The sequence below is a fragment of the Ornithorhynchus anatinus genome, chromosome 17 (assembly GCF_004115215.2).
Source record: "Ornithorhynchus anatinus isolate Pmale09 chromosome 17, mOrnAna1.pri.v4, whole genome shotgun sequence".
Taxonomy (NCBI): Eukaryota; Metazoa; Chordata; class Mammalia; order Monotremata; family Ornithorhynchidae; genus Ornithorhynchus; species Ornithorhynchus anatinus.
The window spans coordinates 32,231,076-32,257,836 of NC_041744.1; the positions used below are offsets into that span (position 1 = coordinate 32,231,076).

General features: G+C 45.9%; 1 protein-coding gene across 2 annotated transcripts in view; it reads left to right on the forward strand.

Annotated features, from left to right (window-relative positions):
• The window catches only part of ST3GAL6 (ST3 beta-galactoside alpha-2,3-sialyltransferase 6), a 112,857-nt gene that overhangs the window by 42,417 nt on the left and 43,679 nt on the right, over window positions 1–26,761 (forward strand). Inside the window, exon 3 of one of the 2 annotated variants that reach the window (XM_029082475.2) lies at window positions 9,418–9,540. The gene's annotated coding sequence lies outside the window, so the exon portion shown is untranslated. Of the gene's footprint in view, window positions 1–9,417; window positions 9,541–15,568; window positions 15,686–26,761 lie in introns of those variants that run through there. The other variant, XM_029082474.2, reaches the window with a different exon arrangement.

Here is a 26,761-nt window from a genome sequence, read left to right on the forward strand (position 1 = left end):
GAGTGCTTTAAAACCGAAACTGAGGTACAGGGAAGTTAAGTGACTTGCAAAAGGTCACACAGCAAACAATTTTTTTAATGGTATTTGTGAAGCACTTACTATGTGACTTCTTGAGAAGCAGTGTGGCCTAGGGGAAAGAGCATGGGCCTGGGAGTCAGAAGGATCTGGGTTGTAATCCTGGCTCTGCCACTTGTCTGTTTTGTGACCTTGGGCAAGTGAGTTAACTTCTCTGGGCCTCAGTTACCTCATCTGTAAAATGGGGATTAAAACTCTGAGGCCCATGTGGGACGTGGACTATGTCCAACCTGATTAGTTTGTATCTACCTCAATGCTCAGTACAGTGCCTGGCACATAGCATTTAGCAAATACTGTTAAAAAAAGACTTGCCTAAGGTCACACAGCAGACTCTTGACAGAGCTAGGATTAGAACCCAGGTCCTCTGACTCTCAGGCCTGTGCTCTTTTCTCTAGGTCATGCTGCTATTTAAAGAAATTTAAGAAAATAACCTAGTTCTCCTCTGTTAACCCATTTTAACCACGTGTTCTCCTCTGTTAACCACGTGAAGGTTATTTCCCATCTAGTGTTTTGTTACTGTTAGTAATTTTGTTATTTTGAGACTGTGAACCCCACACAGGACAGGGACTATGCCCAACCTTATTTGCTTGTCTCCAACCCCAGTGCTTAGTACAGTGCCTGGCACAGAGTGAGTGCTTAACAAATTCCGTTATTATTATTATCTTGATCTTAGGGCTTTTAAAATATTTTAATTACTAGTCAAGCTTAGTCCCAAAAGGTGTTTCTACTTGTCCTGAAACACCTCAAGTTCCTTTTCAGAAGTCATACCCAAACTTAATATGGTTCCTAATCCTTGGTCCCTTAATCTCCTTATCTCTCCAATTGCTTTATTTCTAGGTCTTTGAATTCAGAGGAGAGATTAGTGGACTTAAGAAGTGTTAATTGATCAATCAATGATATTTATTGAGCACTGACTGTGCATAGAGCACTGTACTAAGCGCTTGGGAAAATGCAATATAATAGAGTTGGTAGACATGATCCCTACCCAAAAACATCTTAGAGTCTATGAGGAGGAAGACATAAAATAAATTACAGTTAGAAGAACTAGTAGAATAGTTCAGTTTCGTGGGTCACTGACTTGGAGCGTTCAGATTGATGATAATATTGGCTAGACTCTGAATACACAGTTTACCCCTCTCGCTCGCTCTTTCTCTCTCTCTCTTCTTTCTGATTCTCTTTTTCTCCCCCTTTCCCTCTCAGGAAAGAAACAAAAGCTCTACCTGCATCTGCCGTAGATTCCAAACCAGCAGTAGGTCTTTGAGAGACCAAGCAGGTCTGACCAGCTCCCTGGGCCCATTAGAATTGCTGCAAAATGAGGAACTAGTCTGATGATCCTGAGAGTTGAACTAGCCTCTCCCAGTTCAGTAGCTGGAGTAGCTGAAACTCTGTCTACTGTTTCTAAGATCAGTGGAAAGACCATGGGCTTTGGAGTCAGGGCTCATGAGTTCGAATCCCAGCTCTGCCACTTGGCTGTGTGACTGTGGGCAAGTCACTTAACTTCTCTGTGCCTCAGTTCCCTCATCTGTAAAATGGGGATTAAGACTGTGAGCCCCACGTGGGACAACCTGATTCCCCTATGTCTACCCCAGCGCTTAGAACAGTGCTCGGCACATAGTAAGCGCTTAACAAATACCAACATTATTAACAAACACCACTTTATATATATTTAAACAGTTTGGGCTGTAGCAAGTGCAACTCAAACAGTTCTGATTGAACACAGCTGCAGTCTGTCCAGGCAGGGAGGCTGGTACCAGCTGCAGCCTGTAATCCTGATTTCATCACTATACACCTGGTAGCACTCCCAAGGAAAGGGCCAGATGAAGCCTTATATATCTTTATAATTCCTTCAGTTATGACAAGAGCATGGAAACTCTATAACTCAGGTAGAATCAACAGTGAGTTGGTTTTTGTAGGATCTATAAGGCCTTTGCCACTATTTTAGGAGGAAGTTCTACCTTCTTTAGTCTTTCCTGTGCGTATGTGGCTGAAGTGTTTGTCATTCTGACCAGTGTAATTAGAGTGCTTTTTGAAGATAAGACTTCTGGCTTCTCTAGTACTTTTGGTTCTGGAGAAGCTGATTAAGTATTTAGGGATGTTGATGCTGGAGGCTTTGGATTCTACTGACAACCTGGACAAGTGGCTTGAGTTCATGATTCTTTATAAAATAAAGGTAATGACTTGTAATAATTGTGGTGTTTGTTAAATGGTTAGTATGTGGCAAGCACTGTATTAAGGGCTGGGCTAGATGTAAATTAATCAGGTCCCACATGAGCCTCACAGTCTAAAAAACAGCAGAAGGAGGTATTGAGTCTCCATTTTGCAGATGGGGTAACTGAGACACAGGTAAGTTAAGTGACTTGCCCAGGTGACAATCCCTAGGTCCTCTGACACCCAGTCTTTTGCTGCTAGGCCATGCTGCTTTCCTAAAGATTGAGGGGAATGTGTAGCCACACTGATTTGTGCTATAAAGTGTTGCTATCAAATATATTTATTGAACACTTACATGTGCAGAGCATTCTGCGTCTGGGAGAATACAAAGACTTGCTTCATGAATAAAAGGTCTGTGAGAAGCAGGAAAGTGAGGAGTACTGTTGTTTTTCGTGCAAAAGGAGTACCTATCAATGTGTCTAGTGTGGAAGTCAAAGAGGAAAAGTGAGTGGAAAGATGGGGGGAGGGTAGAATTTCTACTTATAAATTGAAGGGGGAAAATGGGGAAGAGTGGGTGACACAGAGGTAAGAGAAGGACACAGTGAATCAGAAAAGGTCTAGTTAGCTGGCTCTCCGGGAGGCTTTCTGTTTGGGAGTAGCTGTTCTTGTTCAAATTCGGACTAGAACATCAAAATAACCTTCCATTTTTAAACATTTATCCTCCACCTTTGTGTGATGTCAGCTTCGTGTTTGTTCCTCTTGGAAATAAGACTGGATCTTAATCACTAAAAACTTAGTGTAGATTTTCAGTATGCCACTAGTTCGCCCATGGGCTCTTGGAATGACTGTGTTTTCCAGCTATATTTTTCTGTTGTCAAAGTGAATTCATTACCGTTGGGGAAAAAAAAATCACCTCTGAAGTGTGCAAAACAATATGGACTTAAGTTTTTTTTTTTCCTTTATTGTCCAGTCTCTTGCATTGATATGGGTGTTGGTTCCTTGGTAGAAATTCAATCTTAGACAAATCACCACATCCTGAGTACTCTGGTGGGATTATTAGCTGTAGAGGTGGGATTATTCATTTAAAACCTTCATTGTTATTAGTTCCTACCCTACCATACAAGACCTGGTTTAGCCAGAGTCTCTCCTTGATAATTCTGTCCGGCACTGCCACTCAGTTGCTTCCAGGGAAACAGATCAGCCATTGCTGGGGGACAGCCTGGAGGTTGTAATGGATCAGTCACATTGTGCTCTGAGGGGGTAAAAAAGGTAAAGAGGGAATTTTAAAAGATAAGTAAACACAAGACTAAGGTATTTAGAGATAAAAGGGCTAAGAAGGTTGGCCATTTTAGTGAAAATGAGTAAGGACTGGGGGAGATTAGATTTAGTTCTAGTAGTTGTGAGGGATATCAGGTTTTTGGAAGGCTTTCATGTTCAAAACAATAGTCCTAGAGTTATCTTTCCTTCAGGCCAGCTGAAGCCACTTTATCACCCCCCTATGGCATGAATGTACTGCTGCTTTTGCTCTTCATGTTGAATTTTATGTTGTCTTTTGCTGAATGTATACTTTTACTACTTTCCAGGTGTACCTGGCTTCCTTTCCTGACCCTGCTTTTACATTATAAGCAACCACAGGAATTGTCTGCTCTAAGATTCCCGATACTTTTGCCCAGGACCAACAGGGGTCATTAATGAACAATCACTTAAGGCAAGTTTAACACAGATAGTATTCTTATATTACTATCAACTGCCTTTGATTCATTTCTGATTCATAGTGACTCTATGGATATATTTTCTCCAGAACATGCTGTCTTCTGCCATAATCCATAACCTAATGGTTCTTCCGTTATCGTTATTATGGTTTCTATCCACTTAGCTGTTGGTCTGCCTCTTCCATGTTTTCACTGGACTTTTCCTAGCATTAGTGTCTTCTCCAGAGAAGTAGTCCTCTTGATTAGGTGCCCAAAATATGCTAATCTTAAGTCTAGTCATTTGGTCTTCCAGAAGACCACTTTGGCTGAATTTGCTCCAGAATCAATTTCTTTGTTTATCGGGCAGTCCATGGTATTCACAAAAACCTTCTCCAGTACCACATTTCAAAAGAATCATTGCCCTTTCTATCCTGTTTTTTTCACTATCCAGCTTTCAGATCCGTGCATTATCACTGGAAATACCATAGAACTGATAATTTGTATTTTTGTGGCAATTGTTACATCAGCACATTTCATGACCTTCCAGGCTCTTTGTGGCAAGTGTTCCTAACGTTAATCTTGGGCATATTTCTTGGCTACTAGTTCCTTTATTATTGATCATCGGTCCCAGAAGAAGTGGTATAGCAGAAACCCTACCACCAACATATCCCCTCCAACACCCCTCCCCCTGCCCTTCACCCCTAGGTTCCATACATCCAGAGGTTCACATGTGGGGGCCGGGGTGGGTTATGTGTGTTTGTCTACTTTAGTGTTTACGAAATTGAGTACACAAGGTCATGCTTAGAAGGCATTCAAAATATTGTTCAATTGAAGCAGTGTATGTAGACTAGTGAAAATATCACAAGACTAGCAGTCAGAGACTAGGGTTCTCATCCCGGATATGTCACGTGCCTGCCGAGCGACCTTGGGCAAGTCAGTTAACTTCTCTGCATTAGTTCCCTCATTTGTAAAATGGGGATAAATATCTGTTTTAGCTCCCCCATTAGACTGTGAGCCCCATTTGGGACAGGGACTATGGCCTATCTGACTTTCCTGTGCTTGGTACAGAGTTAAAACTTAAATACCACAACTATTATTAGTCCTTTCTCCATGAGACTAAATGTTACACATATACATGTATGATTGGTAAGAGCTCATTCATAAGCCAAACAGATGGGACTCTATGGTATTTGTTAAGCACTTGCTATGTCAAGCACTGTTTTAAACCTTGGGATAGATACATATTTATTAGATTGGACATAATCCTTGTCCCAGGTGGGACTCAGAGTCTAAATTGGTGGGAGGAGGATTTAATCCCCATTTTACAGATGAGGTAACTGAGGCTCAGAGAAGTTAAGTGACTTGACCAAAATCACACAGCAAGCATACTGAGAAGCTATGGATTTAGAGTTTAGAAATGACACTATTTTGGTTCCCTTAAAGTCACAAACTTCCAGCAGTGATATGCATGTTCACTTTATCTATATACAAATACTTCTGTATAAAGTCAACAGAATATTTGTTTTTATTTACATCTTTCTTGCTAATTGACTCTTCTGTTCCTCCACACTCTGGGTGGAGTGCCTCAGGGATGCAAATCAACCACTCAAACTGTATAGGCTTGCTGTTCTTAGAAGAAAGATTCTAAGTGAGTTTCCCTCTCAAAATGGAATCACTGAAAGAAACACCTTTGGAAGCTAGACAGAATAAACATGGACTGAATCTGCAAATTGGCATGGGTGTGAAAATATATGGGGGGAAGAGCAAATATAGCCCGATGGGATAATCAAATATCTCATTTTCTGGTTCTGTGAGTGATTCCTATCATTCTTAAGATCTCTTTGTTTCTCCTTTGCCAGAGCAGACATCAAGTCAAGCAGTTCCATTAGTAAATTCTAAGCATATGTTCAAGGACACTTTATGGGCCGTGTATGTCATACATTGGTCATTTCAGCCATACCCAAGGGCATAGATAAGATCAGTGTCAGTTGTGTCCTCTTCAGCTACAAAAGACAGTTCTAAACATACATATATTATCATATGTATGGGCTAGGTAAAGAGGCAGTGATCTTTTGCAAAAGCCCTATTGTGCCCAACTGATCATTACCTGCGCCATTGTTCTTGTCTGTCCGTCTCCCCCGATTAGACTGTAAGCCTGTCAAACGGCAGGGACTGTCTCTATCTGTTGCCGACTTGTTCATCCCAAGCGCTTAGTACAGTGCTCTGCACATAGTAAGCGCTCAATAAATACTATTGAATGAATGAATGGAGAGGAAGCCAATTCCAGTGCTTTGGGACCACAAGTTATTTTCAGCTACACCCAGCACAAGACCTGTGTCTGGCCAGCTTCTAGAAAAATACCTGAATAGGAAAATTCCTGCTTTGTGTGTGCACTTTAAAGAGCCTACCCTGGGAAAAGCCATGAAGCCCCTTGGACTGGGCCTGGCTGGAACAAGTTCTGGGCAGGCCAGTGCTTTTAAAAAAAAAAAAAAACGGGAGAGGATTGACAAATTGAACTTGGGGCACTGAAACACACTTCTTTACAGGATTACTGGGGCTCTTATAAAGAAGTGATGCCTTCTATGAGCAGACAAGCTAAAAAGACAAAAAAAAAAATACACAAACCCAAAGAGAGAAGCCAGTGATATTAATTCACTGTTTGTGGGTGCTGGGAAAAGACCAATTACTTGCCCATTTGATTTCCACGTGAGGTGCTTCCAAAGGCTGAATTGTGCAGGGAAGTACATTGATAATAATAGCAATTATTGAGGTGTTTGTTAAGCACTCACAAGTGGCTAGGCACTATATTATTTGCTGGGGAAGACACAAATTTTCAAATGACACAGTAATGCCATCCATGGGACTCTGTCTCATGGGGAGGGAGAACAGGTATTTAACCCCTATTTTATAGATGAGGAAACTGAGGCACAGAGAATCCAAGTCACTTGACCCAGGTCACACAGCAGGCCACTGGTGGAGCTGGGATGAGAACTCAGGTCCCCTGACTCCCAGACCTTTGTGTTCTTTCCTCTAGGTCATGCTATTTCTCTTTGTAGAGTGTTCTCTGGCTTCAGGAAAAGTTCATTGAGGAATAGGAATCGAGTGGGGGGTGGAAGCCAAAATACTGGATTTGCTTGCTCCTTGTGAGCCTGTAAACATGACTGAACACCAGTCCTGTGAGAAGTAATTTTTCTGGCACCACCACCATCAGGGTGGGCAGGTGTGGAGAGGGAGTGGGGAGCACATGGTTCATTAATTGATCTCAAGACATTCTAGTGGCATCCATTTTCTATGGTGACTTTAGAAAGGATGCCAGCTGAAAGAGGAATTAGCCAACAGACAAAGGAGCAACTGCATTTCAGGGACAAAACAAGGACTTCTCCCAAGTGTGCTTCACAACCATTTTAAACCATCTTCCTCTCTACATGTAGAATTGTCCTTCCGTTGGAAGAGGGCCTCTGTGTCCATGAGTTTGCATTGTGAGGTATCTTCAGTGAAGTTGATTACAGACTTGCAGTTCATGATTCGCAAAGCTATTTCCTGGTACTAAGTGAGGTGCTCTGCAAGAGCATTCATTCTTGCAGGTCACTGTAGGTCAGTTCAGTGCACTGAAGTGTCCCTTGTCATGGTTCTCTATGGGAGACCCCAAAGGCTCAGATTCCTATCATTCTAATTTTCCATACAGTCCTTTAGGGGAGGGAGAGAGTTAATGCTGCTTCCCAAGATGGGGTTGTAAAAAATGAACCCCTGGGGGATTGGTGCTCACTGTCTCCCAGTCACATTCCAAGACAGTGATTCTGAAACTTAACTTTCCCTTATCATAGATTGGTTGAATAGTTCATCTTTGTTTTTTGGGTTTTTTAAAAATTGTATTTATGTACTTACTTTGTGGCACTGTAATTAGCACTCTACTTAGACTGTGGGTCCCATGTGGGACATGATTATCTTGTGTATACTCCAGTGCTTAGAACACCGCTTGGCACATAGTAAGCGCTTAAAAATATCACACATTGTTATTCAAGATAATTAAATTGGACATAGTTCCTGTCCCACAGTCTTAATCCCCATTGTAAAGATGAGGTAACTGAGGCACCAAGTTAAGTGATTTGCTCAAGGGCACACAGATAAGCAGAGGAGCTGGGGTTAGACCCCAAGTCCTCCAACTCCCAGTTCTGTGCTCTTTCCACTAGGCCATGCTGCTTCTCTGTCCATTGCTGCCCTGACTTGCTCGGCTCTGCTGCCTAAATAAACTCTGTCTCATTAATAATAATAACTGTGATCTTTAAGTACTTATTCTGTAGCAAGCCCTGGGGTAGATACAAGATAATCAGGTTGGACATATAGTCCCTGTTTCACAGGGGTTCACAGTTTAAGTAGAAGGCAGAATGGGTATTGAATCTCCATTTTACAGATGTGGAAACTGAGGCACAGAAGTTAAGTAATTTGCCCAAGATCATACAGCAGACCTGTGGCAGAGCTGAGATTGGAACTCAGGTCTTCTGATGCCCAGGCCTGTGCTCTTTCCTCTAGGCCACACTACTTCTCAAGTAGTTTCTATTCAAGTATGAAAACCCATCTTCCAGCAGCAAGACTGTGGGACACATCCCTACTCCACCAGTACCAGGTCACATCCATTTGATGTTCTCCTGCTATGTGTTCCTAGAGAACTGCAAATTCCTAACTGTACTGGGAGTCTGAAACTCCGATTTTAGCCATGCAAACATAGAACTGCTTTACTCAACATTTTCACACTATCACTTGTACAGAGTGAAATGATGATACTAAGATGCACTGTTAGCACTAGATAAGAGGAGAGAGAAAGGAACCAGAGTCATTCATTCATTATACTGATTGAGAGAAGCAGCGTGGCTCAATGGAAAGAGGCTTTGGAGTCAGAGGTCATGGGTTCAAATCCTGGCTCCATCACTTGTCAGATGTGTGACTGTGGGCAAGTCACTTAACTTCTCTGTGCCTCAGTTACCTCATCTGTAAAGTGGGGATTAAGACTGTGAGCCCCACGTGGGACAACTTGATTCCCTTGTGTCTACCCCAGCGCTTAGAACAGTGCTCTGCATATAGTAAGCGCTTAACAAATACCAACATTATTATTATTATTACTCTGTGTGTGGAGCACTCTACTAACTGCTTGGGAGAATTGAGCCCCACAATAAACAGGCACATGCCCAACTCACAATGAGCTTACAGCCTAGAGTGGGTGAGACCAGCATTAATACAAATAAATATAACTCTTTACCCAGAAGGTGTAACAACCTGGAGACTTGCCAAAGACAACTCCTGGTCCGTGGGTGACATCTATAGCCTCTTTGTTATGATGGAGTTGGAGGGATGGGTGGTGGAGGAAGCACTCAGACAACACATAATTGTCTCTCTTCTGGGCTAAAAATAACCCAAGTGTGGAGTCTGAGTGTGTTAGCTGTCTGGGGAGGGTATAAGGGGTGAACTTTGACTTTCTCCCTGAACTCTTTCTGTCCTTGGCCTCCAGGTCCTTAACCTGGTCTTGGATCTGCCTGAGGAGGGAAGACAATCTGCCACCCTTCCCACCCGCTGCAAACCACTACCCAGCCAGAGGATAGTCAGACACTGCCACTATGGAGGAAGCATGCAGGTAAGTCCTCCGACCTCCCCTCCCCCGAAGGAAGACTGTCATCCAAGAAGCACGGACAGGGAGCTTGTGTCATAGGCATAGGACAGAGCCAGGCTTGGCTTTGTGTTCCCTCTTCCACCCACCATGGGTGCTGCCCCGCCTAGGCACCCACACGGACTCTAGTACCCAACATTCAAAGATCTGGTTAATGTGTCAACTAGTCATCTCCTGGGCACTCTCTGAGGTGAGTCTGGCCGTGCTTAATGATACCTTTGAAATAGCTGATGATATCAGAGAGTCCTGATGAAACAGTTGGACCTGAATAATGGCCCATGAGCAGCTGTTGGGATTGCCTGCAGCAGAGTGAAAAGCAAAAGGTTCCAAGTCAAGCGTAGCAGGAGATGGGTACTTTCTGCCTCTGGGTGTGATAGCAGCAGGAACACTCCATACTGATACCCTTGTGCTCTTAGGCGGACCAGTCCACTCTTCCCTTTGAGCCAAATACAGTAGGTAGAGTAGGAGCCTGCATGCAGGAAAAGTAGTCTGCACAGAAAGCAGGGTGGCAGCAAAGGAGGTTTTTTGGAAGAGGAAATCTACCAACCTTACATGAGAAGGCATTTTAACTGAGGAGGACTTGGTTACCTATCTTCAGCTCTCTGTCCTTAGGTCCCAGGACCTGTTGCAGGAGGTCATGCAGTGTTTATTATTGTTATTATTATTGTTTTGATTATTATTGTTTTTGTTATTATTATATGTGTCAAACACTGTTCTAGGTGCTGGGGTAGATACAAGTTAATCAGGTTGGACGTGGGACTCCCACGTGGGGCTCACAGTCTAGGCAGGAGGGAGAACAGGCATTAAATCCATTTTTCAAATGACAAAACTGTGAGGCGAAGTGAAGTGACTTGCCCAAAGTTACACAGCCGGTAACTCTGCCAGGATCTCTGACTTCCAGGCCTGTGGCTCTTCCCATTTGAGACTAGAGTTCAAAGTTCCATTCTATTCCTTTCTCCGCAACACCTGATGTATCATGCAACACCCAACAGCATGATGGTGCCATTAAAGGGATCTGTTTTTTCATGCAGTGAAACAGCAATTTCCATAGTTGGTCAGACAGTCTACAGCTCCCCTACTGCCCCAAATTGCTAGTGCTGAGCTGAGCCCTGCATTTCTCAGGAGGAAGTCAGGGGTGGAAGGAGGAAGGTCGTTTTCCTTCCTTATGCAGGGAAAGGGGGCAGGGTGCACACCAACCCAGTACTATAGCCACAGACACCACTGCCACTCTTGGGTCTGCCCTGTCCCCTCTTGGCTCCCTTGCTGCTCTCATAGCCACATCCTCTGTGGTGCCATTCCTCTCCACTTCTTCCCTCTGATCTGAGCCATGTACTGGTCCCTCCCAGGTCCCAAGAGCAGAGTTCTGGCAAAGACTCCCCATCACAGGAACCCCGGCCAACCCATACCTGGGTTGGTGGGTCTAATGTCCCCTTAGCTCCCTACCAGCTTCTTGCCCCAGCCCATGCTCTGGCCTGGCCCTGACCAACACCCACTGCTGTTCCCTCTCCTCCGCCACCTGCTCTGCTCTCTCTGAGTTGGTGGGGAGCCCCAGGTTGTTGGGTACCAAGATCATGCCCTGATATGCCCGCAGCTCACCCAAAGGCTGGGAAGAGCTGTCCTAGACCCGGTGGGCCACCTCTCTGACTTCCACAGAGTGGAAACCAGTGACCCTGATTCCCCACCCACTGCCCCCAAGCACAAAGAAGTAGGTGGGGCATTGAGGGGGAGTGAAGTGGGTGGGAAATGGCGATCCTGGGTGCTTACAGAAAAATCAAACCACCTCGTCTGTCTCACCGCCAGTCTCTTGCCCATGTCCTGCCTCTGACCTAGCGTGCTTTCTCTCTTCATATCTGAAGGACAATCACTCCACCCTCAAAGCCTTATTGAAGGGCTTCCCTGACGAGGCTCTCATTTCCTTTTATCCCATGCCCTTCTGTGTTACCCTTGCACTGGGATTTGCACCTTATTGACCCCACCCTCAGCCCCATAGCACTTATGTACATATCCATAATTTATTTCTTTACGTTAATGTCTATATTCCCCTTTAGACTGTAAGGTTGTTGTGAGCCGGGATCGTGTCTACCAACTGTTTTATTTTTTAATGGCATTTGTTAAGTGTTTACCGGGCATTGTACCAAGTGCTGGCTTAGATACAAATTAATCAGATTGGACACAGTCCGTGTCCCACGAGGGCCCAGAGTCTTAATCCCCATTCTAAAGGTGAGCTAACTGAGGCACAGAGAAGTTAAGTGACTTGCCCAAGGTCACGTAGCAGACATATGGCTCTGTTATAGTGTACTCTCTCAAGTGCTTAGTAGAGTATTTTGCACACAATAGGCACTCAAATATGATTGATTAATTGAAAAGTTTTATTTTGGGGATGAGTGGAGGTGGGGCAGTTTGTTAGGAAGGGAGCAGGGTTGATCTGATCTCTGGTACAGGCACCATTTGAATGTCTCAAGCCGAGGTCATCTGGTCATCTTGGGTGTGTGTGCCCCAAGGGTTGGGGGGTGGGGTCAGAAGGCCGGCAGCAGCCTCTGTTGCTTGACACTGAAGCAACTCCTTACCTCCCTGAGAATCTAGAGAAGCAGTGTGCTCTAGTGTATAGGGCATGGGTGTTGGAGTCAAAGGGAACTGGGTTCTAGTCCCAGCTCCACCACTTGTCTGCTGCGTGATCTTGGATAAGTCAGTTAATTTCTGTGCCTCAGTTACATCATCTGTAAAATGGGGATTAAGACTGTAAGCCCTATGTAGAACTTTCCAAACTGATTTGTTTGTATCCACCTTAGCGCTTAGAACAGTGTTTGACACATAGTAAGTGCTTTACTCCCCTCTCAGAGTCACACCTGGAGAATTTCCAGTACCCTACTGGGCTTAACTATGGGAGGGAGAGTCAAGCAGAGGCACATCCATTCCATTCCTAGTTTAGGCAGTGGATAGCAAGTGGAAGGCAATCTGCTACAAGTCAAAACTCACCTGGGCTGGGCAGCAACGGTGCGGGAGAGAGTTGAGGGCTGAGACTCAAGTTTACTGAGCGGAAGAAGGCAATGGTAAACCACTTCCGTATTTTTACCAAGAAAACTCCATCGATGCACTACCAGAATGATTGCAGATGGAGAGCGGGGCGTTCTGGGACAGATGTGTCCTTGGTGTCACTATGGATCGGAGATGACTCGATAGCATAAGACAAGACAAGTGCTTAACAAATACCCTAATTATTATTATTATTAGCCAGCCCTGCTTAGATCCCAACCCCTTCACTCCACCTTACAAAGATGAAAAATAAAGGCCATGTGGTAACTCACCCTAAACCCAGAGATTACTTGTTGGGTCCAGCTGTCCTCAGTTGAGAGGGGCTTCAATTAACAATCATATTTATTGAGGGCTTACTGTGTGCAGGACACTAAGCACTTGGGAGAGTACAACACAACAGTATAGCAGGCAGTGAGCTTCCAGCAATGGGTGGGAGAGTCCCCAAAACAGCCCACCTCCCGGGTTGGCTCGGTCCTCCAAAATGCCTGGGTGTGAGCCCTTTCTTTGCCATCTCTGCAGAGGCGGGGGGGTGGGGGTCCAGGAAGAGCCACCTAAAAGGAGCCGAGGAATAATAATAATAATAATTAGGGTATTTGTTAAGTGCTTACTATGTGCCAAACACTGTCTGAGCAGTGCTGTGGCAAACAACAGGGGATGTTTGAGTCCCAACCAGCTCTACGAGCCATCCTGGTGGGATGGCCAGCCCAGGACTGTGCTCCTGGAGAAGTTAAAAACACACACGAAAAAAGAAAGTTACCCTGTCAGAATTAAAAGCGGTCATCCCTCCCTGAAATCCTAAGGGACCAGAGAGATAACCTGGGATGATGTCAGTGCCTGGGAGGGGTGAAAAGAGCTGGAAAAGGGACGAAAGACCCCCCTCCCCCAGTCTTCCTGTGGAGGGTTTCCTTTCATTCCTTCAATTATATTTATTAATAATAAAAATAATGATCGTATTTGTTAAGTGCTTTCTATGTGCCAATCACTGTTCTAAGCACTGGGGTACATACAAGATAATGGGGTTGTCTCATGTGGGGTTCAGAGTCTTCACCCCTGTTTTCCAGATGAGGTAACTGCGGCACAAAGAAGTTGAGTTGCCCAGAGTCACACTGCAGACAAGTGGCGGATCTAGGATTCGAACCCACAACCTGTGACTCCCAAGCTCTTTCCACCAAAGCAGGCTCCTTCTGAGCTTATAATAATAATAATAATTACAGATGAGGTCACTGAGGACCAGAGAAGTTAACTGATTTGCCCAAAAGTCACCCAGCTGACAAGCGGTGGAGTCAGGATTAGAACCCATGACCTCTGAGTCCCAAGCCTGTGCTCTTTCCACCGAAGCAGACTGCTTCTGAGCTTATAATAATGATGATGATGGTATTTGTGAAGTGCTTACTAAGTGCCAAGTACTGTTCTAAGCGCTCGGGTGGAGAGAATATAAGGTGATCAGGTTGTCCCAAGTGGGGCTCCTAGTCTCCATCCCCATTTTCCAGACGAGATCACTGAGGCCCAGAGAAGTGAAGCGACTGGCCCCAAGTCACCCAGCTGCCAAGCGGCGGACCGGGGATGAGACCCCAGGACTTCGGACTCCCAAAGCCCGGGCTCTACCCACTGAACCATACTGCCTCGATGGTGTGCCTCCGGTGTGCGGAGCACTGTACTGAGTGCTTGGAAAGTAATAATAATAATGTTGGTATTTAAGTGCTTACTAGGTGCAGAGCACTGTTCTAAGCGCTGGGGTAGATAGAGGGTAATCAAGTTGTCCCAGGTGAGGCTCACAGTTAATCCTCATTTTACAGATGAGGTAACTGAACCACAGAGAAGTTAAGTGACTTGCCCACAGTCAAACAGCTGACAAGTGGTGGAGTCGGAATTCGAACCCATGACCTCTGACTCAGTGGCAAGAGCCCGGACCTGGGAGTCAGAGGTCATGGGTCCGAATGCCAACTCCGCCACTGTGGGTGACTGTGGGTGAGTCACTTCACCTCTCTGGGCCTCAGCGACCTCATCTACAAAATGGGGATGAAGACTGTGAGCCTCACGTGGGACCACCAGATGACCCCGTATCTCCCCCAGCGCTTAGAACAGTGCGCTGCACATAGCAAGGGCTGAACCAATACCAACATTATTATTGAAGACGTGGCGTGGCTCGGTAGAAAGAGGCCGGGCTTGGGAGTCGGAGGTCGTGGGTTCTAATCCCGGCCCCGCCACTTGTCTGCTCTGTGACCTTGGGCAAGTCACTTCACTCTCTGTGCCTCAGTTACCTCATCTGGAAAAACGGGGATTGAAAGATGCGTGCCCCACGTGGGACGATCATCAGACCGTGCATCTCTCCCAGCGCTTAGAACAGTGCTTGGCACATAGGAAGCGCCTCACAAACACCATCATCATCATTATATGTGGGCAAGTCACAACTTCTCTGTGCCTCAGTTACCTCATCACAGTCTTAATCCTGTGAGCCCCACGTGGGACAACCGGATTCACTTGTGTCTACCCCAGCGCTTAGAACAGTGCTCTGCACATAGTAAGCGCTTAACAAATACCAACATTATTATTATTATAGAGTCCAGGGGGAGAGGGAGAGAGGCGAGCGCGCTGTAGGTCAGCGGGCCGGTCCTGGCGGGGGGGAGGACGGAGGCGGGACCACTCATGCACAACACTCCGCCCCAAGTGCGGCGCCCCGGAGGCCCCGCCCCGCCCCCTCCCCCGCCCTGGGATTTTCCTTCCGCAGTGCCGCGGGCCCCGACAAGATCTCGCCCCATCCTCATCCTCCTCCCCGCCGGCCCATTGTGGGTCCGGACGCCAGCTTCGCCCGACGCTTTGGGGGCCGCAACCGCTGGCGCCCGTCGCGAGGACCGGACCCTCCCTCCTCCCCTCCACCGGACCCCCCGGACCGGACCGGGCCCCCGGGACCTCGGCGAGCCATGGCCCCCCGGCCGTCGCCCCCCGGCCCCGCCCGCTGCCCGGACCCCCGCACTCAGGACCCGCCGAGCCCCTGAAGACCCCCGACCCCCTGGACCAGCTCAGCCGCCGGCCGGTCCTGGCCCGGGACTCCTCCCCTCCTGCCCCGCCCGGGGCCCCGGTAGGCGGCGATGGGCGGGGGACGATGGTGGGGCGGGGGGCACTGGGGGGCGGTGACTTTGCAGCCCCAGCTCCTCCGCCGCTTCGGCTCACAGTCTTCATCTCATATATTTCCCAGCGCTTAGAACAGTGCTTTGCACATAGTAAGCGCTTAACAAATACAGTTATTATCTCCATTTTACAGATTCGGAGCGAGGGAGGGGCGATCAAGAACGGGATAGTCATAATAATAATAATGATTGTGGTATTTGTTAAGCGCTTACAATGTGCTAAGCGCTGGGGGAGATAGGTGATCAGGTTGTCCCACCTGGGGCTTACAGTCTTCATCCCCATTTTACAGATTCGGAGCGAGGGAGGGGCGACCAAGAATAAGAATAGTGGTGGTATTTGTTAAGCGTTTACTATGTGCTAAGCGCTGGGAGGAGATAGGTGATCAGGTTGTCCCACGTGGGGCTCACAGTCTTCATCCCCATTTTACAGATTCGGAGCGAGGCAGGGGCGACCAAGAACGGGGTAGAGGTAATAATAATGGTGGTATGTGTTAAGCATATACTATGTGCAAATCACTGTTCTAAGCACAGGGGGAGATACAAGGTGATCAGATTGTTCCACATGGGGCTGACAGTCTTAATCCCCATTTTACAGATGAGGGAACTGAGGCACAGAGAAGTTAAGTGCCTTGACCTCAGTCGCACAGCTGACAAGTAGCAGAGCTGGGATGCCATCATCATTATTATTGTTTTCCCACCCTTTCCTTCCAGACCCGTGTGCCGGGGGCAAACTAATAAGGAATTTTTCAAGGGAGAACCTTGGAAACGCATCAGGGGCGTTGTGAATTGTGAATATAGGCGTTACTGCTCTGTTGTACTTTCCCAAGCGCTTAGTACAGAGCTCAGCACACAGTAAGTGCTCAGTAACTATGAATGAATGCCAGCACGTGAAAAGTCAAACAGCGGCCAGGTGGCTAAACTGAAAGCTGTTTGCAAAACGACTTCTTTGGAGGCTGATTTTTATGGACAAGGTTAGGGAGGATTGTTCTGATAGTGCCCTGGGAAGAAGAGATAAAGCCGATTGTTTTGTTTTGGTTTTTTTTCCTCTGACAGGAAGAGGTGGCCTTAGGCTAGTTGTACTGGCATCCTTGCCCTGAAACATACTGTTCTCCATCAGTTCATTTTCAAATTATTAGTTCACAAAGCATCATTTTATATGTATACTGTGTGAGAGCGAGGTTGGATGTTTGGAAAGGCTGGCGTCCCATTAGCTGTCACCTCTGTTTTAAACTTTGAGACTCTACCCTTGCTTTTGCCTCAGTGGGTGAAAGCCCAACTGAAACTTCCAGAATAAATACGTGCTTTGGAAAAGGTGCACTAGAGAGGGAAGTTTAATGGACCTTCCGAGGGTCCATCAGTCCATCATTAGCATTTTGGATGGGGCTGTGACCCTATGTAAATCCAGTCTAAAGGACAGGCCCAAAACCAGGCTTGTTGAGTCAAAGACATTTTTCATCTTACGAAAACCTTCCTTTGCCCTCTGCCTTGTAAAATATAGTAAGAATAATGCTGGATTGCTTTGTATAGAGTTCAGGTCAGCTCCATGCACATGGAGATGCTTGACAAAGAGCTGCTCAGATGGGGACTGTGCTGGAAGGCAAGAAATGGAGATGTTAAGGTGAACAAGAGATGGGGAAGCTCCTTATAGGCATCTGCTAATTCTGTTGTGCTCACCCCAGAGCTTAGTACAGTGCCCTGCACATAGTGAGAGATCAGTAAATACCATTGATTGACAGGGACCAGAAATATTTCAGAAGGATGCAAAATGGTGGTCCTTATCCCCAGGGCCACATAATGATAATAGCATTTATTAAGCACTTACTATCGGCCACAAGCCCTGTACTAAGTGCTGGGGTAGATATGAGACAGTCAGGTTGCCTACAGTCCTTGTCTCACACGAGGCTCCCAATCTGAGTGGTAGAGAGAACAGGTATTGAATTCCTATTTCACAGGAGAGGGACCTGAGGCTCAGAAAGTTTCAGTGATTTACCCAAGGTCACACACAGCAGGCAAGTGGCAGAGCTAGAATTAGAACTCAGATTCTCTGACTCCCACCCCCATGCTCTTTCCACAAAGCCTGAGCAAAGGCTTATGCCTTTCATAAACCCGTTTCTCAGATCCTTATTTATTATTTAGGCATGTATGATATTGCTAGCAGACATGGACACCATGTTCTTTTTCTTTTTAATATACACAATTTTTGTTTTGACCATTTTTGGTGTACTGTCAACATACCACCTCTGACCAATTATGCCGATGGCTGAACAGTTGGACTTCCATCAGCAAAGCTTAGTGATAGCCAGAGTCCATAGTTAGCTGTGATGTTTATTAAGCTCTGCTTTGTGCCAAGAACTGTGCAGGGGTGGATATTAACAAAGCAGATTCATTCAATTCAGCCATATTTATCGAGCACTTACTGTGTGCAGAGCACTGTATGAAGCACTTAGAAAGTACAATTTGGCCACAGAGACAATCCCTGCCCAACAACGAGTTTACAGTCTAGAAATCAGACAGTCACCATCCCACATGGACTTCACAGACTAGGTAGGAATAGACAAATAAAGGCAACCTTAAGGAAGGCATGAAATAACAGTAACACAGTCTACAAGTAAGGGTATAGATTTTGGAGGTGAGAATCATCTGTCTCTACTGCTCCAAGTCAACTGTCCTTTGTTACAAACCCTCCGCACCCTCCCCAGCCTTGTAAAGGTCCTAAAGGTCCATAGCTTTGGACGTCAGGAGACCACTGAAGTCGTGGTGTAGCGTTTCTGCTCTGGGACAACGCTTTGGGCATGGCCTTGTACCAACAGTCCTCCAATAGCATCATCTGGGTGTTACCTCCAAGCCACAGGATGAGGGAGTGGCCCGAACTGCCGCATTTATTTCCTGATACATAGATGTTCTAGAGCCAGTGTCTGGAGGAAAAACTGATGCAGAACCAGGTTGGCCGCGACAGACAGATTCCTTTGCCTAAGCCAAAAAAGAGTCCCCTGAGGTACTGTCTAGTTCACACTTGCTTGTTAAGCGGTGGTTATCCAAACAAGACCAGATCTCTTTCTTTCTTCACCTTCTCTCTATTGTATGACCTTGCTGTTGGCCATTTTTTTTGCCTGTAGGACCTCTGCCAAAGGAAATATGAGGAGAAGAAAGTGAAGCCTGTTTTTCTCCCTCCTGTTGTAGCAGGAGGAATGTGATTTTCTTTGACTTTCCATTATTCAGGTTCACACTGTTCCATTACCAGGCTTAAATTGAGAATTGATTGTACTGTACATTATGACTCCACTTTGGGAAGATACAGACCTAAAACCATGAAATAAGGACCAAGCTTTCCAAAGGAGTAAAGATTGGCTCGGATGCAAAAATGTCTGGTTCTTCCAACGGTTTCTAGACTGTTCAGTTTGTTTTTCTTGCACTGTTTTCTTTTTCTGTCTAAATGTGTTGAAGCAAACAGGTTAAGTAGAACAAGGAGGAAGGAAATTTACTGTGGGGTTTCAGTTATAGGGGGAAGCAGATAGCTTCTCCCTCCTGCTTTGAATGATCCTGAGTCCAATTGTTCTTACTCTTCCTGAGGGGCACAGACTCACTCACCGCTGCACAAATTGATCAGGACTAAGGGTCTCACTCTGGCCTCATTCTTTTTCCCACTTCCCTGCCCTGATGCTCGGGGGTCCTGATAACTGAGTGGTGGCCACCCTGTGGATTTTGCCCCCCGGGCTGTCTTCAAAGACAAAATGGGAGAGGGATGACCAAGTGATGGGATGGAAGAGTGAACTTGCAATGAATTCACAGACCGTGCTCTCTGTCTGCCTTGCCCCATCTTGTGAGTGTAAGGAAAACCCTCACTACTGGCAGAGTCAGCCTCATGTTGCAATTCTTATCAGGAAATCCTGGTAAGAGAGTGGAGAGGTAGGGGAAGAGGTTTGAGGTATGGAAGCACCTTGATTTCAGTCCGCTGCACGGCTCTGAGAGGTTACTTGTTTGGAGTAACTGGAGAGCTGCTCAGAGCCAGACGTGATCCGCACTGGCCCACCATGATCTTCCTGGTATTCCCAGTCTTTCTTGGGAGCAGACAGAGTAGTAGGGGTGTGGAGAAGAGCCCTCTCCCCTTTTTTCCCCAGAAAGCACCCATCCCCACTTGGAGAGGAATGTTCCAGCTGCATAATTTTCAAATTCAGAAAATCCACATTCTGCCTAGACAGGCTTTCCGAGCATATGTCATCAAGGGTTCCATCATGTCTCATTGAGAGGTGGGGGGCAAGGCTGGGACGGGAGATGTTTCTCAGGCCAATTACTTATGAAAGATTAAACGCTGCTTTTCAAAGCTGAGGTTTGAAAGTGAAATAGCTTCCATGTGTAGTTCAGGCGACATGGATTTATGAATTACATGGGAAAGTGTTTACATAGCCTCCAATCTTGACTTTGAGAGGTTTATCATCACTGATTTGAGTAGGATATCAAATCAGAGTATTTTTGGCACAATTGGGGCAATTCAAGTTTCAGAAGTGTTTCCTCTTATGAGAGGACTGAAATCTAGACAGACTGGGTGAAAGGAAGTTTCTTGGATTCTGGGGGCTAACTGATGAAAGGGGCTGAATAACTTGTCATTTTGGCAAATGGTCAAGTAAGGTTGTGAAGATAGGAAGCCCCAGCATGAGATTGCTCCCGGTCAGCTCAGATGTGACGTGATGCTGCCAAGAGCATGAAGGGGGACTAAAGGGCGCAGGAACTTCTCTGGTCTTGTCAACTCTGGAGACTGACCTGAAATGTTCCCCCAAGCTGGCAGGGAGAAGGGCAGGACTAGGAGTCAGAGGAGGAAATGAGAAGGAGGTGGAGGAGAAGTTGTAAATGTCCTAGTTCAACCTGCAGTTGGATTTTTTGGGGAGGGTTGAGGATGGGGCAAAAATTGAGCCCAAGCTTGTTCAGTCTTCATGGTGTGGGCACTGCTAATGTTAGGTTGATGCTTAGGACTAGATTGACACTCTCCCAACACACAGAATCACAGCCAGAACGTCACTTCATTGGAAAATGAACCTCCCAAGATAACGGTCACTCTCGCAAGTGGTCTGGCTCACACCCTGACTGTGAGCCTGTCCCCCAGCTGGCCCCGGGCCAAGAACCGTCGCTGCCAGGCTCCTGCCAGGCTCATATTCTCTCAGCCCCTGGCCTTGACCAAGACCTGTGTATCTGCCATTTCCCCTCCTTTGCTGCCTGCTCTGTTCTTGCTGGGCTGGCGAGGAGTCCAGGTTTGTCAGGTGCCTAGGTCCGCTTTGGGGGGCCCCGTGGGAAGAGCCGTTCCCGACCGACTGGGCCATCTGCCTTCCATTCTGCAGGGTGGCGACTGCTGACCCTGGATCCCCGCTGCCCTCAAGCACAGAGAAATAGATATGGGGGCTCAGGGGAAGTGGAAGCTTGGGTAGGAATGGTGATCCTGGTGCTTAAAGAAAAATCAAACCATTTTTGAAAGGTCTGTTATTTGGGGGAGCAGTGTGGTGGCGGGGAGAGTTTGTTGAGGGAGTAGAAAGCAGGCTCGATTTCATTCAATAGTATTTATTGAGCGCTTACTATGTGCAGAGCACTGTACTAAGCGCTTGGGATGAACAAGTCGGCAACAGATAGAGACAGTCCCTGCCGTTTGACGGGCTTACAGTCTAATCGGGGGAGACGGACAGACAAGAACAATGGCAATAAATAGAGTCAAGGGGAAGAACATCTCAAAAAACAATGGCAACTAAATAAAATCAAGGTTTCATAAGGTCTCTGGTACAGGTGCCATTTGGGTATCTCAAGCCAAGGTCATTTTGGAATATATGTGAGTGTGTGGCCTCTGCTGTGTGACACCCTAAGGTGGATGCTTATCTTGCTTAAAGCCTGTAGCGGCCCTACTTAAGTCCCAACCCTTTCACTCCACCTGAGTTAAACTGAGGTAACTGAGGCCACATATTAATGCACTCAAGACCTGGAGATTGCGTGTTAGGTCCAGCTGACAGCAGTCCAGAGAGATTTCCAGCAATGAGTGTGAGATTCCCTGAAACAACCCACCTCCCTGGCAGGCTCTGGCCTCAAATGCCCGGATGTGAGTCCTCTGCCATCTTGCAGAGGCAGAGGTTGGGCCAGCAGGAGCTGGGCAGAGTCCCACCTAAATGGAGCTGGGGAACGACTGCGGCAAACGGCAGTGGATGTTGGGTCATTCATTCATTCAGTCATATTTATTAAGCGCTTATGGTGTGCAGAGTACTGTAGTAAGTGCTTGGGAAAGTACAATACAACAATAAACAGTGACATTCCCTGTCTACAACGAGCTCCCAGTCTAGGAGGGGAGAGACAGACATCAATACAAATAAATAAAATTGCAGACCGTGCATGTATGAGCTGAGGGGCTGGGGCTGGAGGGAGAGCAAAGGGAGCAAGTCACAGCGAAGTGGAAGGGAGTGGGAGAAGAGGAAAGGTCGGCCTTAGTCTGGGAAGGACGTGCCCTCAATAGGCCTTTGAAGGAGAGGAGAGTAATTGCTGTCTCTCTCCCCCCGTTTAGACTGTAAGCCCGTCAGTGGGCAGGGATTGTCTCTATCTGTTGCTGAATTGTACATTCCAAGCGCTTAGTAAGGTGCTCTGCACATAGTAAGCGCTCAATAAATACTATTGAATGAATGAATAATTGTCGGATTTGAGGAGGATTTGAGGAATGAATGAATAATTGTCGGATTTGAGGAAGGTTGTTCCGGGCCAGAGGCAGGACGTGGGCCAGGGGTTGGAGGCGAGACAGGCCAGATCGAGGCGAGAAGCGAGGTGAGGTAGGGGAGTCCCAACCAGCGTCCCTGACACCCCGACACGAACCGACTTTGTGGGGGGGAGAGGGATGGCAAGCCCACCCTGCTTGAAAGAGTGCTGCCTTTGAGACTGGGTTTACAATAGCAAACTTCCCAGCTATTACTGGCCCTCTTTTGCCTGAGATAGCTGGGAGGTTTTGACTACCTAGGTTTTGGGGGCGTGCTTTATGATAATCAGTAAATCCAGGCTGAGTGTTTATTTGGAGCCACAGCAAATCTCTATACAGAGAGTCTTTTCAGAAACAAACCTCCAGATAGCAAGACTCAGTCAGTTGTATTTATGGAGCGCTTACTGTGTGCAGAGTGCTGTACTAAGCACTTGGGAGAGTACACTATAACAATCATCACATTCCCTGCCCACAACATATAATTTAATTGAGTTTTTGCAAGACCTTCATGCAAAGAATTTCCATGCTACATATCCTCTTCCCTTCCCAATCTGTTCCTTCTGAATCATTGTAAAGTTCCTTTCATTGACTTTATACTTATACAAGGTTAGATCTCAGTGTTACCTTGTTTGCATCAAGTTCACCTTAAGGGTGTTCACTCTGGACATGTTCAGACAGCCACCGGAGAGGCTTGCCCCTTTGAGAAGTTCTACTCTGACTAAAATGCTTTTGTTAATTTATTCCAAGACCCATTCTGTGTTGCAAAGTAGGGGAGCATCCTGCCCTGAAAGGCACAGTTTTCTGTCCTCAGGGTGTTGAAAACAGTTCCAGACATAGACGTTTTTCTTGTTTTTCGAGCTAATTCATCTAGCAAATTTGAAACCTCTTTGTATTTGGGAATTGGAAGATGAATTACATTTGGGTTAGTACAATTAGCTGATTATTGAAGCATTTGACCAGAAGATTAGGTCTAGAATCTAGCTGAATCCATTCACATGGCTAACGTAGATTTGCCTCATAATTTGTTCCAATTTAGGTTTCCAAACAAGCTACGTCATGCCAATTAATACTCAAGAAAATGCTTGTAAAATAACGGCTACTCTGACTCCTAAAACAGGAAACAGTCTAGAACGTATGTCCCAGTCAGATGCCAAATTAACTGATTACTTGATCTAACCTGACCCTCATCCAAAACAAGAAAGTGATTTATTGAGTAGCCAGGTGAAAAGGATGCTTTTATCAGTTCATTCATTTAAACAAGATATATTCACCTTGAAAACAGATCCTATTTGGAATTGCCATTTTTCACTTAGATCTAAGGTCTTGAGGGCAGGTCTGCAGTGTCGTTACCCATCCTAAGAGAAGCAATGTGGTCTAGTGGTTAGAGCATGAGCCTGGGAGTCAGAAAGACCTGGGTTCTAATACCAGCTCTACCACTTGTCTGCCATGTGACCTTGGGCAGGTCACTTAATATATGCCTCAGTTACCTCATCTGTAAAATGAGGATTAAAACTTTGAGACATGGGCTGTGTCCATCCTGATTAGTATTTACTACCCCAGTGCTCTGTACAGTATCTGGTACATAGTAAGTGCTTAACAAGTGCCATAAAAAAACCAAGCTAATGCTTTTAAAGAGCTACCATTGCAAGCTATTCCTATTCTATATATGTTATAAATTATTTATGGATTTTAATGTCTGTCTCCCGCTCTAGACCATAAGCTTGTATGGGCAGGGAATGTGTCTGCTAATTCTGTTGTATTGTACTCTCCCAAGCAGTTAGTACAGTACTCTGCACATAGTAAGCACTCAATAAATACAGTTGATTGATTCCTACGCTTAGGCTCGGAATTATGCCATTCCTCTCTTTGGGTGGCTCGTGGTTTCCTTTCCTCCTGTTTAAATTGTAATCCCCTTGTGGACTAAGATTTGTGCCCGAGGTATTGTCCTTGTTCTTTTCCCCAGAACTTTTTATAGTGCTTTTGCAGCCCTGCAAAGTCCATTCATTCATTCAATTTTATTTATTGAGCACTTACTGTTTGCAGAGCACTGTAGTAAGTGCTTGGAAAGTACAGTTTGGCAACAGATAGAGACGATCCCTACCCAACAATGGGCTCACAGTCTAGAAGGGGGAGACAAACAACAAAACAAGTAGACAGGCATCAGTAGCATCAAAGTCCACTGGAAAGAGCATCACTCTGGCAATCAGAAGACCTGGGTTCGAGTACTACTTGAGCCTTCAGGGGCTCTGCTATCCCAAGGTGTTGATTTCTGATGGAAGAGTGACCTCACCTTCTGTGAGGTGGACCAGCCCCACAGAGGAATCCTGAAAAATAGCTCAATGTTGACCTTTTATGTCATTTATGTGCCGGTGGATTCTGCATGGAAAACTAGGTTGAAGGTGCTTTGCAATCCATCAATGAATGGTATTTATTGAGTTCATACTGTGTGCAAAGCATTACACTAAGGGCTTGAGAAAGTCCATTACAACAGAGTCTGTAGACATATTCCTTGCCCACAATGAGTTTACGGGCTGGAGCGGGAGACCGACAATATGAATAAATTAAGGATATGTGCCCAAGTGCTGTGGGGCTGAAGGTGGGGTGAATAATAATTCCTTAAAGGGTACAGAGCTAAGTGCATTGATGACAGAAGGGAGAGGGAGTTGGGGAAAAGAGGGCTTAATCAGGAAAGGCCTCTAAGAGGAGATGTGATCCTAATAAGACTTTGAAAGTGGGGAAAGTAATTGTCAGATAGGAAGATGGAGGGCGTTCCAGGTCAGATCAAGGTACAGTGATCAAGCTGGTGCTAGAGGAGTGAAATGCACAGTCTGGGCTGTAATAGGAGATAAGTAAAATAAGGTAGTAGGAGGAGAGCTAATAAAGTGCTTTAAAGCTGGTAGTAAGGAGTTTCTGTTTGATGCGGAAGTGGCTGAGAAACCACTGGAGGCTCTTGAGTGAGATGTGGACTGAACCTTGTTTTAGAAAAGTGATTTGGGCTACAGAGGGAAGTATGAACTGGAGGTCAGCAAGGAGTTTACAACAGTAAAGGCAGGGTAGGAGAAGTGCTTGGATAGATGTAGCAATTTGGCTAGAGAGGGAAGCATGGTTTTAGTAACGTTTTGAAGGTAGAACTGACAGGATTTGGTGGCAGATGGAATTCATGAGTCAGAGGAGAGAGAGAGGAGTTGAAGATGATACCAAGGTTATGGGACTTGTGAGATAGGGAGGATGGTGGTATTGTCTACTGTGATAGAAAAGACAGAAGGAGGACAGGTGGGAAGATAAAGAGTTCTGCTTTGGACATGATGTGCTGCATCACTGTCCATCTATTCGCTCACTGACCTCCAGCCCCTGCGGGAACATGACTGAGAGGAACGAGAGGCTGTGAGTAGTGCTGCACAGACCACTAGGTCTAGTATCACTCTTCTGCGCAGTTTTTGGTTCTGAAGATCTGAGTCCCATCCACTGGAGATTCAGTAGGATTTTGTATAAAATAGTTACCTCTCGGGTTATAAAATCTACAGGGATTTTTCCGAGGTCTAGCACAGTTCTTCCATGATTGAGGAGGGGGATGTTAAACATAACAGTAGATGCCCACTTCATTTCAGCAGCAGCAGGAAAGAAATCCTTAGGCTAAGACAAGATGAATGGTGGGAGGATGTTTCTGAAAAAGGCTCCCTGCCCTGCTTATCATTGTAGAGTTGTTTGCACATCCCCTCCCTAGTGACCAGGAGCAAACATTCCTGAGGAACTTTAACCTTGCTATCAGACTTAGATCTAGAAGTCAGCAATTTTTAGATCTCTGTAGAAGGTAAGTATTGTGTTTGGAGGGAGATAGGGAGAGTTTGTCATACTTGGAGTCAAAGATATTGCTACTATGAGTATTACCCATGTCTGCAGGTTTGAGTGAAAGAAATGATCATAGTGCCTAGTGACATGACATGCACACTGTAGATATTTAATGGATTCTAAACTAATGAAAGTTTTAGCATTTGGAAACATGGTAGACCGCAGTGCAACAGCACAAAAAAAGCTTTGGTAGTAATAGTAGTGCTAGATGTACCCACTATATGCAATGCAGTGTACTCAACACTTGGAAAATACAAAAGAAGCAAGAGACACATTTCCTTCCCACAGAGGGCTTACACTCTTAACAGGGGAGACAGACATAAATGTATTACATATAGCATAATCATGTATTATATGATTTCAGCCAGTATCTTTAGTCCCAAACACACTCTATCTCTGTCACATTCACAATCAATGGTGTTTATTGGTGATTATTATGTGCAGAGCACTATTCTAAGCGCTTAGG